Below are 17,472 nucleotides of genomic sequence, written 5' to 3' on the forward strand. Positions count from 1 at the left end.
AGAAATGAGTTGCGACGTCACAGGTGCCAAGATGCTTCGGCCCCTTTGCCTTTCCCTTGGACGACATCAGTGGCGTAGAGAAGGGAGGCCGGTATGCATGGGCGACTGCTGGTCTTCCATAACCAAACTTGCCCGGGCTTGTGCCTTGGAGGGTAACTTCCTAGGTGCAATCCCATGGTCAATCACGACCGAAGGGGGTCTTAGCATGTGTGTGTGTGTATGTATGTGTATGTATATATATATATATATATATATATATAATATATATATATATATATATATATATATATATATATATTAATTAAAAGGGCAGGCAACAGGTTGCTCCGCCACATACCGAAGGAATTAGAAATGGCAGTCAAAGACTGTTTATTTCCATTTTCTACAAGTGGAGGTTCCATATACGACAAACCCTACGATTCACATACGCAAAATCGGAGTAGCAAATAAACGAAAACAATCTCTTACCGTTAATGATGAACATGTTTCTAGATCGTAGGCTAGAAATTGCCAAATTTCTTTCGTCAACACCATATTCGATAGATTTATCAAATGCCACCAGCCTCCACCTCTGACCAGGCGACATCAAATAGTGGGGGGAAGTGTGCAAATGTTAAAACATATATATATTCAGTTGAATTAGGTACTTAAGTTGAATCACCAAGCCAGTCCGGTATCGTTCGCGCAGCTCGAAGTGAGGTGATTTTATTTACCTTATTTTGATATATATATATTCTTTTATTCTTTTACTCTTTTACTCATTTCAGCCATGCGCCTGCGGTCATGCTGGATAAATACCACCGTGGTCTTTCTGATTTCTTCAGCCTGGGGCATTTCACATCACCACTCCTGTCTGTCCTTTTGTCCCACCCGTTGGCCCATTTGGTGTATAAGGGAGTTTGATTCCTCTGCCCTCGTCTGCACCTCATGTTGGCGAAGGCATCGACTTTTATCTTATATATTTATTTGCTTTTAGGTTCAGTTATAATAAAAACAATTCTGCCTCAATCGGATGAGTCACCGTACATTTGTAGATCACAAACTTATTATGCTTAAACAAAAATATCATTGATAGTGTCTTCGAAGTTTCAGCCGGTTAAGCCATCGCCGATGTATGAATACTCATGCGAGGGTACATGAGTCGTACGTCTATCAAGGTTGATCAATTACCTGCAAGCTTTGTCAAGACAGGCCACGAATGATTATCCAAGAAATATGTCCGCCATTTTCACCAGTGCAGCGGTCCACCAGAGACCCCGTAGGTGTTGCAGTTGGAACGCAAACAGGCAGAATAGATACGGCAAGGAATTTAGTCCGACTTTGTCACAGTTTCATGATTCCACAGTCAATGCTAGCACCGGTGGAATTTGAACCTCGAACCCATACGTTCGGAACAACTATCTCACGGCATTCAATCCAACGCTTTAACGATCGTTCCGCTTAGCCCGCATCCCCAAGAGATGATATTAGTTCTTAAATATCACATAGTTGGCAACCGGTGTGGTCAAGGTCATTTAGAAAGCGGTATTCAGAGAGATACGGAGCTGTTAACGTCCCCACACTTTCTGTTTGATGGCAGTGCCTTTGTCTTGAATGAAACCAAGACTTTGCCTAATGAAATAGACCCCACAATTACCACAATCGCAAAGCGAGAAGGAATTATAGTGTCTCTCTGAAGGCAATGGTTACTGTTGAAAAAACCTTTTGGCGATCATGTGCGCTTTGCACAAATCTTCATAGAAGATAGCCCATGTTGGTGGCGGTGGTGCTGACATCTATAACAGGGATACCCATGTCGAAAAGGATATAAAATTTCCTTTGACATTAGCAAATGCTTTACAGAAGCACTCAAATATAATTGCTGTCTTTTCTCTTGGGGTTACTTAGTTCTTATATAACTCTTCTAAGGGCAAGGGTTTGTTGTAGTGTTAACCTGTCTTTGCAGAAGTCGTTTTGGTGTCATTGTCGGATGGGATCAGTTTGAGATGAAATTCAATTACGGAATATAAAGTTGCAGGTTCTTGAAATTATAGGTTAAAGTGTAATTGTTCTGTAATCCTGCGTTAAGTGATCACCATTCTTCGGAAATGGAATAATTGAAGATTTCGAGAAATAAGTCGACTTGTTTCCTTTATAGATCTCGTTACAGGTGTCCAGCAGAATGGACTCTCCCAGTGGATGATCGAGTTATAATCAGAACTTGATGCTGGTGTTATTTCTTAATACTTTTAGGCTTCTAGAATCTCTGTTATCTGCTAGTTTGTGATTGAACAAAAGATTATGGTGCCGAGTACTTCTACTTTACGAAAAATCAACCTGACAATCTGAAATCGTTTATTTGAACGCTAATCAGTGGTCTCCTTCGAAACATGATGCATCAGGGAAGCTCTATTGTTAATATCCTCTCAGAGGTTTCCATGTTTTATTATGCTGGTTTTTCACTGTGAAGAATATCAGCTTCTTTAATTGTGGATTTGATGTCAGCTTCATTTGCTTTATTGTGCACTTCAACAAGTGAGAATATAATTGAACCTAGATTTCTTATGGCAATCCTTTTAGACCTAAACAATTGTTTCTGAATCTCTGTAATATTATCCTCTCTGGTCCGTGTAACAGTCTCATAGAAAGCTTAGATTAATGCTTTCTTTCTATCCAATGTTGTAACTCTGTGTTCATTGATTCGGGTGTCATATATAGCACTGGAATGTTTCTCTTCAAGCCTGTCACAAAGAATGATGAACTTGTTTCATACAGAAACCAAAATGTCCTCTTGCTTAACATCATCTGCTGCTTCCACCAGTGAATTCGTTTCATAGGATCTTTGGGTGGTACTGGTTGCTCTTACGGTACCTTACTTGGCAGTTTCATGCAACAGTACTGAGCGGACATTTAGTATACAAGAGTGAGCTTTATGCACGTGACTATGTTTTTTTATGTTGATGTACTTCTTTCAAGTTAGGATGTAATCCAGTTGAAGGAAGATGGCCTCGAGGCTGGTGATATGCATAGAGTCTACATGTACACACACACACACATACACACACACAAACACATACATACAAACACACACACATAAACACACATATAATCGCAAACATACACACACACTTCCAATGGGACGGTTAGACACATCTTCCGTACACTCACAGACACACACACGCAGGCACACACAGAGGCACACAGAGGCAAACACACAGGCATACACACACAGACACACACACACAGAGGTACACATACATTCACATACACACACGTGCACACGCACATACATATAAATGAATGAACATATATTTGTCTGTAGATAAATATTAATATATATATATATATATATATATACATATACCATGTATATAATACCTATCATGTAAATAATATATATATATATATGTATTGTGTGTGTATGTGTGTGTGTGTGTGGTGTGTGGTGTGTTTGGTGTTTGTGTGTGTGTTTGTGTCTTTATAGCGTGAGATAGAAATGGGATATATACATAAATACATGCATATGGATACGCTCGTGTGTGTATGCATATGTGTACATGCATGCATACAAATATACATGCACATACATACAAACACACACATATGTATGAATGTATGTATATATGTATGCATGTATGTATGAGTGAGTGTGTGTATGAACACTGATGGCTACTGTCAGAGAATCGGTTGTCGCTAAACAAACTGTAACATAAGCAAGAACTGGTTATGCTATAAATGGGCTCCCCAGCGGCAGGAAATCCTACACTAGCAGACTTCGAAATGTAGGTGAATCGGTAGATTTACGTAAACTACTCAATACGCTAATAGATATACAACAACAACAACAACAACTGCTGCGAAGATGGTGACGATGACGATAACACAGCAACAACTCATACAAAAAAGAGAATGATAAAATAATCTTATATAAAGGAATAATGGTTTATATATTCTGTTGTATAAGTGTTCGGTTGATTGTAGTGATTTGCCTGGGCAACAGTATAAAATGTTCTTCATCTACTTCTTCTTCTTCTTCTTCTTCTTCTTATTGCCTTTACACTGCTTCTAACGCTGGAGATGTACTACAGTGTCAGCTGTTAACTACCAGTGAACTAAGGTAACGCCTCTTATTTTTCGAGCACCTTCCGGAGTATTCGAGCGGTTCCAAGCAGTGCTGTTTTCTGCAAGTGCTCCATCCTTTATTGCAGCCCCTATTCGTTCCAGGAACCTCTCGAGATTTTTGCTCACTGTTCCCAGGGCTCCAACAATTATTGGTACTACTACCACCTTTTTCAGCGACCACAACTGCTTAACATCCCAAGCTAACCTGTCATATCTCTCAACTTGTGTCTCTTCCTTAGCGAATTCCTTGTTGTCAGCTGGGTATGCTATATCTATAATCCAGCATAGTTTGTTTTTTTTCTCAATTAAGACTATGTGTGGTTTCCTGTTCTCATATAATTATCAACATCTTTATCATCACTATTATTATTATTATTATTATTATTATTATTATTGTTGTTGTTATTATTATTATTACTATTATTTCTATCACATTTCCTTCTGTTTCCTCTTTATGATGAAGGGCTATCGTAGGACTATCGTTTCCTACGACAGTCCTTCATCATAAAGAGGAAACATAGAAGGAAAGGTGGTAGAAAAGAAAGAACACGAAGAAGTAGAAGACGAAGAAGAAAATGCAACCATGCACATATGCATTATTGTATATATTTCTTTATGTACATTCGTGTATTACCAAACGTGCAGATGTGTATTTGTGTGTTTCAGTATGTATGAATATGTGTGTATGTGTGCGTGTGTATCTTTGTCTGTATGTGACATTTAGACGACTGAGAGTACAAAACACGTTTGCTCAGGACATCCCAGTCCATCGCACACTCACCTCACCACAGTCGCTGGTACTCATTTCTAGTAAGAAGAACTGAATCGGCTTATTATTTGATTGTCTTGCTCAATGACACAGCATACTGCCTTGCTGTGAAATCGAACCTTGAACCAAGATCGGACAGTGGCCATAACATTCACGTTCATATATATATATATATATATATATATAAAGTCAAGATAGAAAATGCTAAAATAATTTTGTAAAAAACATTTCAGTGCCGGTTCCAGTCATTGAGACTTTTCCAACTGTAACAATTAAATAATTAAATTTAGAAAAATTAAAAGAAAAGTTGTTTTTTTAAAGAATATTTGTATAGTGTTCAAATATAAGTGGCATTTTCCTTGTTTCTGCCTGTCTCTGTCTTTCTTGTTTACTCTTGTGGGTTTGAGGTCGTTGTGAATTCTTGGTAGGGAAGAAGGAGGAGGAGGAGGAGGAAAAAGAGGAGAAGAAGAAGAAGAATGTGGGAGTGCCATGGCAGTAGTATTTTGAATGGTCAGCAAATGACCCACAGTGGATGGTAGCAGTCGCTGTTCAATTCATGAAAATATTTCTTTTGAATGTTTTGTTTATAGAATTTGCGTAGGTGTTATTCTAAAAATCATTAGTGATAAAGTTAGGAAGAAGAAGAAGAAGAAGAAGAAGAAGAAGAAGAAGAAGAAGAAGAAGAAGAGAAGAAGAAGGAGAAGAAGAAGAAGAAGGGAGAATAAGAATGAATGTAGTTAGTGTGAAAGTTGTAAGGTGTTAAATGACTTAAAATTGGTACGTTAAAGATTATAGTAGTGATTGGGACTGTTTTTTAATGAATTCTTGGGAATCACTTGAGTGTATCGGTTTTAATATTTGCGTGTATATTTGTGTTATTCTAAGGCCGTGGTGAATATGTCGTTTGTCGTAGACGCGTTCAGAAGGGGCCTGTATTTTGTAATAAAGAGAGTTTATTTACTAATTCGTTGGCTCCAGGTTGTATCGTCCCTGAATTGGTAGAGAGGAAAAATTCTGAAGCTCGGATTTTTGTTGTTAGCTCAAATGTTTATGTGTTGGCTGAATGCTATTTTTCTGTTTTGAGGAATTTTTATCTGGAATCTGTGCAGGGCCATTCGTTTACGTAGACTATTTTTTGTTTGGCCTATGTATTGCTCTTGACACCCAGAAAAGGTTTGTGTGTATATCAGGTTCTCCGAAGCACATGTGAAGCTGCTTTTCAATGTGAAACGTTGTCCCTGTTTGAAGGAGAACTCTGATCCCTCAATTAGATAATCGCATATCCCACAATTGGGTCTTCCACATTATTTTACTGACGGCTTCTGTGTTTTTGAGCGCATTCGGGTTTGTATTAGGAGAATTTTCATAGATTTCGGCTGTCTCTTGCTTTTAATGATGGTGTGTGTTTGGAGGATTAAGTTCATTCTGTGGTCCTTTTTTAGCAGGGGTATGTTTTGGAGGATGGTGTCGAAGACTTCATTGTTGAGAGGGTTGTGTGTGGAGATGTATGGTAAGGCTTTTGGTTGTAAATTTTTCTTTAATTTGGGATGTCTGAGTTCCTGGATGTTGAGTTGAAGGGCACGTTGAAAGCATATGTGGTGAGTGTGTCTTTTAGTTCATGTAGTCGTGTGTCTCTGGTGTTTGCATTAGAAACTATAGTACATATGCTTTCCGCTAGATTGAAGGGGATATTCATTCTGGTGTATCTGGGGTGGCATGAATTGAATGGAAGATATTGCTTGGAATCCGTAGGCTTATAGTATATATCTGTTTCTATCACGTTATTAGATTTCTTAATGAGGATGTCGAGGAAGGGGAGTTGTTGCTGGCTATATTTCATCGTGAATTGGATGTTTACCTCAAGTCCATTTAAAAGTGTTTGGAATTCTTTAAGTTTCTCTATATGTTCATGCCAAAGAATGAAACAGTCATATTATTATTATTATTATTATTATTATTATTATTATTATTATTATTATTATTCAGTAATTTTATTTTTATAACGTGCTTTCACTCCACCACCGAGCGCAGTTCTGTGTGCCTTGGGTATGTGCTGTGGTTTGCTGTGAGGCTCTTATGGTTACTGTATTGAAAGTGCTTTGCGTAGGATGTGTACAGTGCCCAGTACTGTAATTTTCTGTATGTTATATATATTTGTAAGTCCTGGTGTTTTTGCTATGTATTTGTCTGAATATTTTTTTATCATACCTATTGCGCCCACTATGATAGGAATTGTTTCTGTTTTTAGATTCCACATTCGAGTTACCTCTATTTCCAGGTCTTTGTATTTTGAAGGTTTCTCCATTTCTTTTAGAGAAACGTTGTCATTTGCTCGTATTGATACATCAATTAGGAAGCATTTTTTCTATTCTTCTTCTTCTTCTTCTTCTTCTTCTTCTTATTATTATTATATTATTATTATTATTATTATCATATATATATATATATATATATATATATATAATAATAATAATAATAATGATAGTATATAATAATAATGATAATAATTATGATATATATATATATATATATATATATATATATATACATGTGTGTGTATGTGTGTGTGTGTATATATATATATATATATATATATATATATATATAGCTGCAGACATTTGTCTTCTGCTATAGTCCTGGGCCCACGAAAGTTTTGTGAGCGAATTTGGGAGACGGAAACTAAAGGAAGCAGACAACACATGCACACACACGCGCGCGCGCACACATAGAAATCTTTTGCTTTACGTAAAATCTGGCCGTAACGCGAAATTCTATTATCGCAAAATTAATTTTCCTTTTGATTTTCGAATATGTAAGTCCCTACAGTCTTTTCCATACACAAAAAAGTAAATAAATAAGAAGAAAGAAAAGAGTGAAGACGCACAAGAAATCGACCGAGAACAAAAGCCACACGATCACCTTTATTCATGAAAATAACAATTTCTAAAAACACACAGTTCGATAGAGAACCATAAAAAACAAAAAAATTTCAAGAAGACCCCTAGGGAATTAATAAGAATATCAATATTGTAAGAGAAATTTTTACTACCGAAGATGCTGACTACGGTGCAAGGAGTGGTGGTGGAATGAGCGTTTCCAGGAAGACGACGGACAATGTTTACTATCTTATAGTTCCTTATCACGGAACACCAGCTTAAAGGAGGGAAGAACTTTTCCAAAGTTGTTGTTTATGACGCATCATCTATTTGTAGTTCAATATAGGAACTGGTCTCTTTGTAAACTCTTCTTGTAATTTTTATGTTGTGTTCACGGTTTTTGTAGCCGATTTAAATGGTGCAGATGGAACTTCCGTTTTCTTCTCTGTATTTCTCCAACATCAACTTGTTCTTTTACCAGCATCAGTTCCTCGCTAGATAAACTTTCTTTTGTGAGACACTAGCAACTCTATCACGTCTTCCTCTATGACACCTTTACAAGTGTCATCATATCTTTCCGAATTTGATGCAGACTTTCTGCTTGGGTGAAAACTTAATAATTCACGGATGCAGTGCGGCTACGTCCTTTTCCTATCTCTGTTCTAAGCTGAAGGTTTCACTTCAGCCCATCACTCAGCTTTATTATTTACAGTTTTGATTATTTTGAACTTCTTCCAAAGATCTGTAGGTATTTAACTCCGTCCACAAAATTGCAGATTTATCCTTCTTGTGAAATGCTTTCGTAACTGGTTTGATAGCTCTTTTCATATAATATGCCTTGAAGTTAGCTATCGCAACTTGATCGATTGGCTGGAGCAACGGCGTTGTATTCTTAAGAATATATTTCTACTCATCCATAACCACAAAAGTCATCTAAATTTGGTGGGTGGCTCGGTGCACTATTTAAAAGAAGGTTCACCAGATTTTATAGACAATTCGCCCCTTCTTACGCTTCCGATTTAAGACACAAATACACACAAACACACACATACACGCGCACACATGCAATCTGTACACATACTCATACACATACATACATGCACACACATGGCATACATGCTGACATCTACTGTATCCAGAGGGATCCAAAAGCTGGAGGGTTGCATTGGTTTAGATGTTAGTGGCACCAGACGGCCATTGTTGGTATCCAAGTGGTTCTATTGCTCTCACTGATTGTATTCTTGTAGCTGTTTTGTCTCTAGTCAGTCCTCACAAAACTAAGATTACAGACATTCCATTCGACTTTTAAAATAGACCAGGATTAATGCATTGTATGTTTTTATTTCAAATGGATTTGCTTATCTCCTTCATACTGTTTATTGCTGGTGTTCATGTTGAAGATAGAAACACCACCACGCGCGTACTCGCACACATGCTCATCTATCTATCTATCTATCTATCTATCTATCTATCTATCTATCTATCTATCTATCTATCTATCTATCTATCTATCTATCTATCTATCTATCTGTCTATCTATATATCTATCTATCTAACTATCTATCTACATTTCTCTATCTGTCTGTCTGCCATCGCTTGACAACTGATGCTCGTGTGTTTATTTTACCGTAACTTAGCGGTTCAGCAAAAGAGACCGATAGAATAAGCACTAGGCTTACAAATATTAATTCCTTCGGCCGATTTGTTCAACTAAAACCCTTCAAGGTGAAGTTCCAGCATGGCCGCAGTCAAATGACTGAAACAAATAAAAGAATACAAGAAGATACCCAGGGTACGTGCAGTATTTGCGGACCGACGTTCATTCGACTACAGCAGCATATTTATCAATTTACTATTTTATGTATTTCAGAATTATCAATGGCAGACCGTATGATTGCACAAGAAATGAAGAGACACGCAGTCGTCTTCGCTATAAAGGCTGAACATAGCAATTTAGAAATAGCACGATTTTTAAAAGTCGCTCAATCCTTCGTCTACAAAATTCACAAGGAGTTAGAGGCTAAAGACGGAAATGTATTGCCCATATCAAAACATAAGAAACATTTTAGACACACTGTTAATATAAGAGTACAACCATTTATTCAAAAAGAAAAGCAAAGCATTGATGACAATCTCAGAAGATCCATGAGGTTGATTGCAAAAGAATACCATGTGTCAGAAAGAACAATCCGAAATTTTGTCCACAAAGACATCAGATACAAATGTTATGCGATGAGAAAAGGTCATTCATGTCAGTAACAATGAAGGAAAATTGCTTAATCAGATCTAAAAGACTCCAGAACAAACTTAAAAACCCAGCAGAGAAAGATGTGATTTGGTTCTTCTCAGACGAGAAAATCTTTGATCAAGGTCTGAAAGTAAACAGAAGAAATGACAGATGGCTATGTACAGACCCTTCAGAAGTTCCAAGCGTAATGCATACAAAATTTCTTGCAACTGTCATGGTTTTAGGGTTTGTCAGCAATGAAGGACATGTGATGCCTCCTCACTTCTTTCAAGAAGGTCTTGGAGTAAGCTCTGCCGCATAAAGAGATGTTCTGAATACAGTGGTTATGCCATGGATTGATAATGTACGCAACGGAAGACCTTATGCGTTTCAACAAGACTCGGCACCATCACAAAAGGCTACAGCAACGCAGGAATGAATTGCGGAAAATGATCATGACCACATAATAGATAGATAGATATAGATAGATATATGTAAGCATGTATGTATAGCAAATGTACACACAAACATACATAAATACATACATACATATATATATATATATATATATATGTATATATATATCCGCCGAGGTCGACTTTGCCTTTCATCCTTTCGGGGTCGATAGATAAAGTACCAGCTTCGCACTGGGGTCCATGAAATCGGCTTAATCCGTTTGTCTGTCCTTGTTTGTCCCCTCTATGTTTAGCTCCTAGTGGGTAGTAAAGAAATATATATATATATATATATATATATATATATACGAGGGTGAGTCAAAAAGAAATGACATTTTGTTTAGGACGGGTATAATTACCAACACAGGAACATGTATCATACATCCAAATGAAGCTGGTCCTCTGCGGATTACATCTCTACTTCTCAACATAGTCCTCGTTTCTATCAATAGCAATGTTCCACCTTCGAATGAGACCATGTATCTCTGCCCCGTAAAATTCTGTTGACTGTTCTTTGAGCCACTTCTTCACTACAGTTTTCACTTCGGACTATCATCCCTTCGGCCCCTCTAAAGAAGGTTTCAGAGGCAAAGAATATTCCAGTGACGAGGAAGTGAAAACTGTAGTGAAGAAGTGGCTCAGTAAACAGAATTTTACGGAGCGAGGATACATGCTCTCATTCGGAGATGGAACATTGCCATTGAGAGAAACGGTGACTATGTTGAGAAGTAGGGATAGGGTCCACAGAGGACGAGCTTCATTTTGATGTATGATATATGTTCCTGTGTTGGTAATTATATCCGTCCTAAACAAAATGGCATTACTTTTTGACTTACCCTCGTATATGTATGTGTGTGTGCGTGCAAGTGTTCATATGCATAATTATGTACTTAACTGAATTACACTAGCATGACATCATTACTGTTGCCCAGAACAAATTGAAGAGTTAAACAATATATTTGTGTATATCTAATATTTAATATACGTGTGTAGAATATATATATATATATATATATATATATATATATATATATAATATATATATATATAGAATGGTTGTATACTGTCAATCTAACAAGAACGTGACAGTAGGGGGTACACCACCGTTGTATAGCCCTAGGAAGCATCGAACGCCTCCTGCCGGCGGCCGGGGGTGTTTGTCTCCCCTTCGTATATGTGTATAAGGACACAGGGAAAAAATGTGTCAAAGCTATCAGGAGGCGTTCGATGCTTCCTAGAGCTATACAGCGGTGGTGTACCCCCTACTGTCACGTTCTTGTTAGATTGACAGTATACAACCATTCTATCGCCCCACCACCGTACATGTCTCTAAGAGAGATTTAGAAATTCAATATTTCTGATATATATATATATGCATACATACATGGAAGCACGATCTTATACATAATCTATACATGTACATAGTCATATGCTCGCACGTCCACACACATTTCCATATGTGAATACACACTGTCACATACACGCAAACACACACACACACATACACACACACACATACACACACACACACACTTCATGTGCGTATGATTCGTAACAAGCTATTACGCATGAATCATCGCGTTAATTAACCTTTAGAATTAAGAATGCGCTTTATGGGTGCTTGCTTGTGAATGCCTCGGCAGTGGTATGTCTGCGAGTGTGTTTGTGTGTATGTGTGTGTGTGATTGAGTCTGTGCGTGTTTGCGTATGTGCACAGGTGCGTGTGTGATTGTGTGCAAACGCTTGACTGCATGTGTTGGACTACGTGTGTGTGCTTATGTGTATATGTATGCATTCGCATACGAGTGTGTGTGTGTACGTATGTGCAAAGATGTGTGTGTGTGTGTCTGGGCAAAGGTACGTGTGCATAGGGGAGTGTATGCATGCGGTGCGTGTGTGTGTGTTGTGCTGCTATGCATAGGTGTGAGTGCAGTGTGTGTGTGAGCGTGTGTGTGTGCAGTGTGTATGTGTCTGCAATGTGTGTGTGCAGTGTGTGTGTGCAGTGTGTGTGTGTGCAGTGTGTGTGTGTGCAGTGTGTGTGCGAGTGTGTGTGTGTGTGCGTGCTGCTATGCATGGGTGTGTGTGTGCCTCTATGCATAGGTGCGCGTGTATATTTGTGTGCATAGGTTTGTGTGCTTGTGTGGGTGCATAGTTTGTGTGTGTGCATGGTTGTATGCGTAATTGCGTGTGTATATGTGTGTATGTGTATATTCATAATGAGTGTGTATGATGTTATATTCTGATCCCCGCCCCGCCCCCACTTCTCTCCCTCTCCTTCCCCGCCGCCTCCCTCCTCTCACCCGGCTTCTCTGCGAGTCTCGAATTCTGCGACAAAAATACTAAAGTGCTACCCTGAAGCGATCACTAATTATGTACCGGGGTACATTGGATCGATTGAAATCTCTCTCCGAAATGTGGAACCTTACGTCATTATGAAGAATCGCTGCTAAAATCTACATCGACATTTTCATTTATTACTGGTAAGAGGGATAATGATGATGAAGATGATGATGAGGGTGTTGATGATGATGATGATGATGATGATGATGATGGTAGTGGCGGCGGTGGTGGTGGTGGTAGTGATGTTGATGATGATGGTGATGATAAATATAATGGTGCTGGTTATGATGATGATGATGATGCTGATGATGCTGATGAGGGTATCGATGGTGAAAGCTGTAGTTGATGTGGCAGCGGTGATGTTAATAATGATGATGACGGTGGTTCTGTTATGTTCTTATTTAAAACCGGTTACCTTACGTTGCTTCGTGGAGCAACTACGTCGGTGGAACTCTTACTTTACTTCGTTACATCACCATAATCACTTATTCATTATTGTTATATTGCGGAGGCGCAACGGCCCAATGGTTAGGGCAGCAGGCTTGTGTGCGTAGGCTCGCGGTTTCGATTCCCAGGCTGGGAATTGTGAGTGTCTGTTGAGCGAAAAACCCCAAAGCTCCACGAGGCTCCAGCAGTGGGTGGTGATGAACCTTCCTGTACTATTTTACCACAACTTTCTCTCATTCTTTCTTTCTGTTTCTGTTGCACCTGTATTTCAAAGGGCCAGCCTTGTCACACTTTGTGTCAGGAGGAATCTCCTCGAGAACTACGTTAAGGGCACACGTGTCTGTGAGGTGATCAGCCAATTGTACGTTAATTTCACAAGCAGGCTGTTCCGTTCATCGGATCAGTTGGAACCCTCGTTGTCGTAACCGACGGGGTGTAAGTATATTAGTATCGAACATCAGCATTTGGCGCAGGAGTGGCTGTGTGGAAAGAAGTTTGCTTCCCAATCACATAAATCCGGGTTTAGTCCCACTGCATGGCACATTGGGCAAGTGTCTTCTCCTGTAGCCTCGGCCCGATCAAAGCCTTGTGAGTGGGCTTCATAGACAGGAACTCAAAGAAGCCCATCGTATATATACATATATATATGTGCGTGTGTGTGAATGTGTGTGTGTGCATTTGTGTGTCTGTGTGCATTTGTGTGTCTGTGTTTGTCCTCCGACCATCGCCTGACAACCGATGCTGGTATGTTTACGTCCCTGCAACTTAGCGCTTCGGTAAAAGAGACCGATAGAATAAATACTAGGCTTACAAAAAATATGTCCCGGGGTCGATTTGCTAGATTAAAGGCGGTGCGCCAGCATGGCCGCAGTCAAAATGAATGAAACAAGTAAAAGAGTAAAAGAATAAAAGAATATTGTTATTGTCCTCTTTGTAGGAGGTGAAAACAAAGTAATACGATTCCAAATTTACCAGGTTTTATGACGTCTTCTCTGTGTGCTGATCATTCATTTTCATTAGGAAATTACTATTTGTAAATCTCACGAGAGATATTCAGCAACAATACTTCGGAGTAAAGATTGTTTGCCAATATAACATGGTAGTCCTGGTTTAGGACTAATGTTGCTGTAATTTAGCCCCAGGAGACATCGTCTCCAGCTGGCTATACGACACGATCTGTCTCCTTATATTTTCGAACAAGGGAATCTAGCACCCCCACTCAGCTCAAAACCTCTAGATGGTCATTTATTCTGTGCTGATGAAGAGAAATAACAAGGAAATTGCGATACACAAATATTGTTTTGAGCTGAGTGGGAGTGCTAGATTCCCTTGTTCGAAATTATAAGGACGCAGATCGCGTCGTATAACCAGCTGAAGACGATGTCTCCTGGGGCTAAATTACAACAACATTCGTCCTAAAAAAGGACTGCCATGTTATGTTGGCTAACAATGTTTGCTCCATTTATTTTCATGTTTTCATTGCCATTATGTAAAGACACGTTGGTGTTTACATACAGATATTTTTCGCGAAGTTGTTGAAGTTGGTTGGACAGGAATATCGATATAGTCATTCAAGAAATTGACCATGGGACGGCCCTCTTCGAAGACAAATATACCAATACAGATCAAGACTGAAAGCCACTGTGATTGAGCCGACATCGCTGGAAACACAAGCCCTAGACCGTACCAAGTGGCGGTGCCCCATCACCATCGGAAGCAAAGACTTCTGAGACGAGAAAAGGAAGAAATTAAACGACAGGAGAGGAAAACTCAACAAAATCAACCTCGCTCTCCACCAATATTGCCATGCAGTCAATGCTATCGACTTTTCTATGCAAGAATTGGTCAACAGAGTTACCAACGACATTACCATAAAGGAAGCATTCAGCAAAGAAAAAATAAATTCTCGGATACAAGATAAATTCAACAAGTGTCTCAGAAAATACAATACTTCGGCCACAACTGTCGTCTATGTTGCATGAAACTGGTCCTCGCCTTTACCGCGAATGTTGTAGTTTCTTTTGTCAAAATGAGTTACGATTTGTTCAGATAATCCAGAGATTATCTTATTTTCATTGATACCTGATGCATCCATTAGAGCCCTGCATAGGCGTAGCTTTATTATGGTCCACCATTGTTAACTTACGTGCCACCGCCATCATTTAATGGCTGTTTCATACTTAGTCCTTAGATTTCCCAAATCTGATTTCTAGTGGCAAGTCTATTAAGGTAAATACGTGGAGGCGCAATGGCCCAGTGGTTAGGGCAGCGGACTCGCGGTCATAGGATCGCGGTTTCGATTCCCAGACCGGGCGTTGTGAGTGTTTATTGAGCGAAAACACCTAAACGTTCCACGGGGCTCCGGCAGGGGATGGTCGTGATCCCTGCTGTACTCTTTCACCACAACTTTTTCTCACTCTTACTTCCTGTTTCTGTTGTACCTGTATTTCAAGGGGCCGGCCTTGTCACTCTCTGTGTCACGCTGAATATCCCCGAGAACTACGTTAAGGGTGCACGTGTCTGTGGAGTGCTCAGCCACCTACACGTTAATTTCACGAGCAGGCTGTTCCGTTGATTCGGATCAACCGGAACCCTCATCGTCGTAACCGACGGAGTGCTTCCATCCAAGGTAAATACAATTAATATAATCCACAGGTGGGGATCCAGCAGAGCAAAGGACTCAGACATATACAAAAAAATGGGTAAAATACATTTATGACCTAGATAATTTTGGTAATTAAACAAAAATTAATTAAGTGGAATATCTCAGAGTGGCTAATGGCATCTACATGAACGACGTAGGCACATATTTGTGAATGGTATTTGCTATATCTATAATTGTGCTTGTTATATATAGACGTTCACACACGGAATAACTGCACACATTTAGGGTGTGGGAACAGGGGTACTCCACATTCACTATTCTTGATAAACCTTTCAACAACAACCAGCCAAAACCATGATGGTATCTGAAACAAAAGTGATAATACGGAAACACAATTTCGATATAGGAACAGGAGTGGCTGTGTGGTACGAAATTTGCTTCCTAAATGCAGAGATCCGGGTTCAGTACACTTACGTGGTAATTTGGGCAAGTGTCTTCTACTAAAGCCTCAGGCCGACTAAAGACTTGCGAATGGATTTAGTAGACGGAAAGAGAAAGGTGTTTTAATGATTCTTTACAATTGTCTCCGTACCAAATCTATTTGTAACAATAGTTTACGCAAAACCTCGAAGTGAAAATTTATGTAATGTTACCGGTTTTGCCCATTAGAGAGGCAGTAGCACACCTGTGATGCAAGTCTGATAATATGCCTTTCTAATGTCTAAAACCGCAAACATTACGTAAATTTTCACCTCGAATTTTTGCGTAAACTGGTGTTGTAAAGGCAGTGGGTACAGAAATGAATCATTAGAGATATATATATGTATATATATGTATGATATATATATGGGACCGAACCCTGAAACATGTGGTTGGTAAGGAAGCTGCTTACCACACAGCCACTCCTGCGCTTATATATATATATATATAATTATTAGAGGAAATAAAATCCAGACTTACAAGGAAAAAGAATTCAATTTAGAAATACTAAATCAAATTCCACACAATATAATATATATATATATATATATATATATATATATATATATATATATATATATATATGAGACCAAAGTGTACTTACGCCGCTATGTGTTTTACATATAAAAAATACAAAATGGGACAAGAACGCAAATCATCCAAACAGTTAGGTGATACAAAAAATGGACAACAAAACATCCAGATAGACGATATAAAGAAAACAAGGACGGGTCATTCGGAGTTTTCTTTCTTCAGTCAAGTTCCAGATTATCTTTGCAATTACGGCTAGTTGTACTCGAACAAATAACAGAACGAATTAGATTAAGCTGGCGTGTGTGGAAGTAAAGCCTTGCGGTAGTAATACAAGATTTCACAGTCATAGGGAGGAATATAGATGTTGCACGTACAGCGGCCGAACCAAGAAATGTATATATGTGTGTGTGTGTACTGACCTCACAAAAATTTGCCGAAAAGACGACAAATATCCAAAAGCTGCTACCCAAGAGTAACGTCCCATGATGCATTGACTCATTATTTTATTCACGGGAATTTACTTGAACCGTCGTGAACTAAACGAGACTGTTTTCCAAAACGGAGGCGAACACCTTTCTCTATGTGATCGGTTTTAAAAATTGCCCAGGCACTAGGCTATTTTCCCACTTTTCTTAACA

At 38.9% G+C, this 17,472-nt stretch overlaps 1 long non-coding RNA gene across 1 annotated transcript; it reads right to left on the bottom strand.

The window, feature by feature from the left end:
- Positions 1-742: 742 nt before the first annotated feature.
- On the bottom strand, positions 743-17,040 carry LOC118763222. The gene is made up of 3 exons (XR_004998972.1): positions 17,030-17,040; positions 10,937-10,940; positions 743-825 (listed from the first exon to the last, which is right to left on the bottom strand). It is a non-coding gene; the product is annotated as an uncharacterized LOC118763222 (long non-coding RNA).
- Between the last annotated feature and the right edge of the window lie 432 nt (positions 17,041-17,472).

The sequence above is a fragment of the Octopus sinensis genome, linkage group LG4 (assembly GCF_006345805.1).
Source record: "Octopus sinensis linkage group LG4, ASM634580v1, whole genome shotgun sequence".
In the NCBI taxonomy this organism is placed as follows: Eukaryota; Metazoa; Mollusca; class Cephalopoda; order Octopoda; family Octopodidae; genus Octopus; species Octopus sinensis.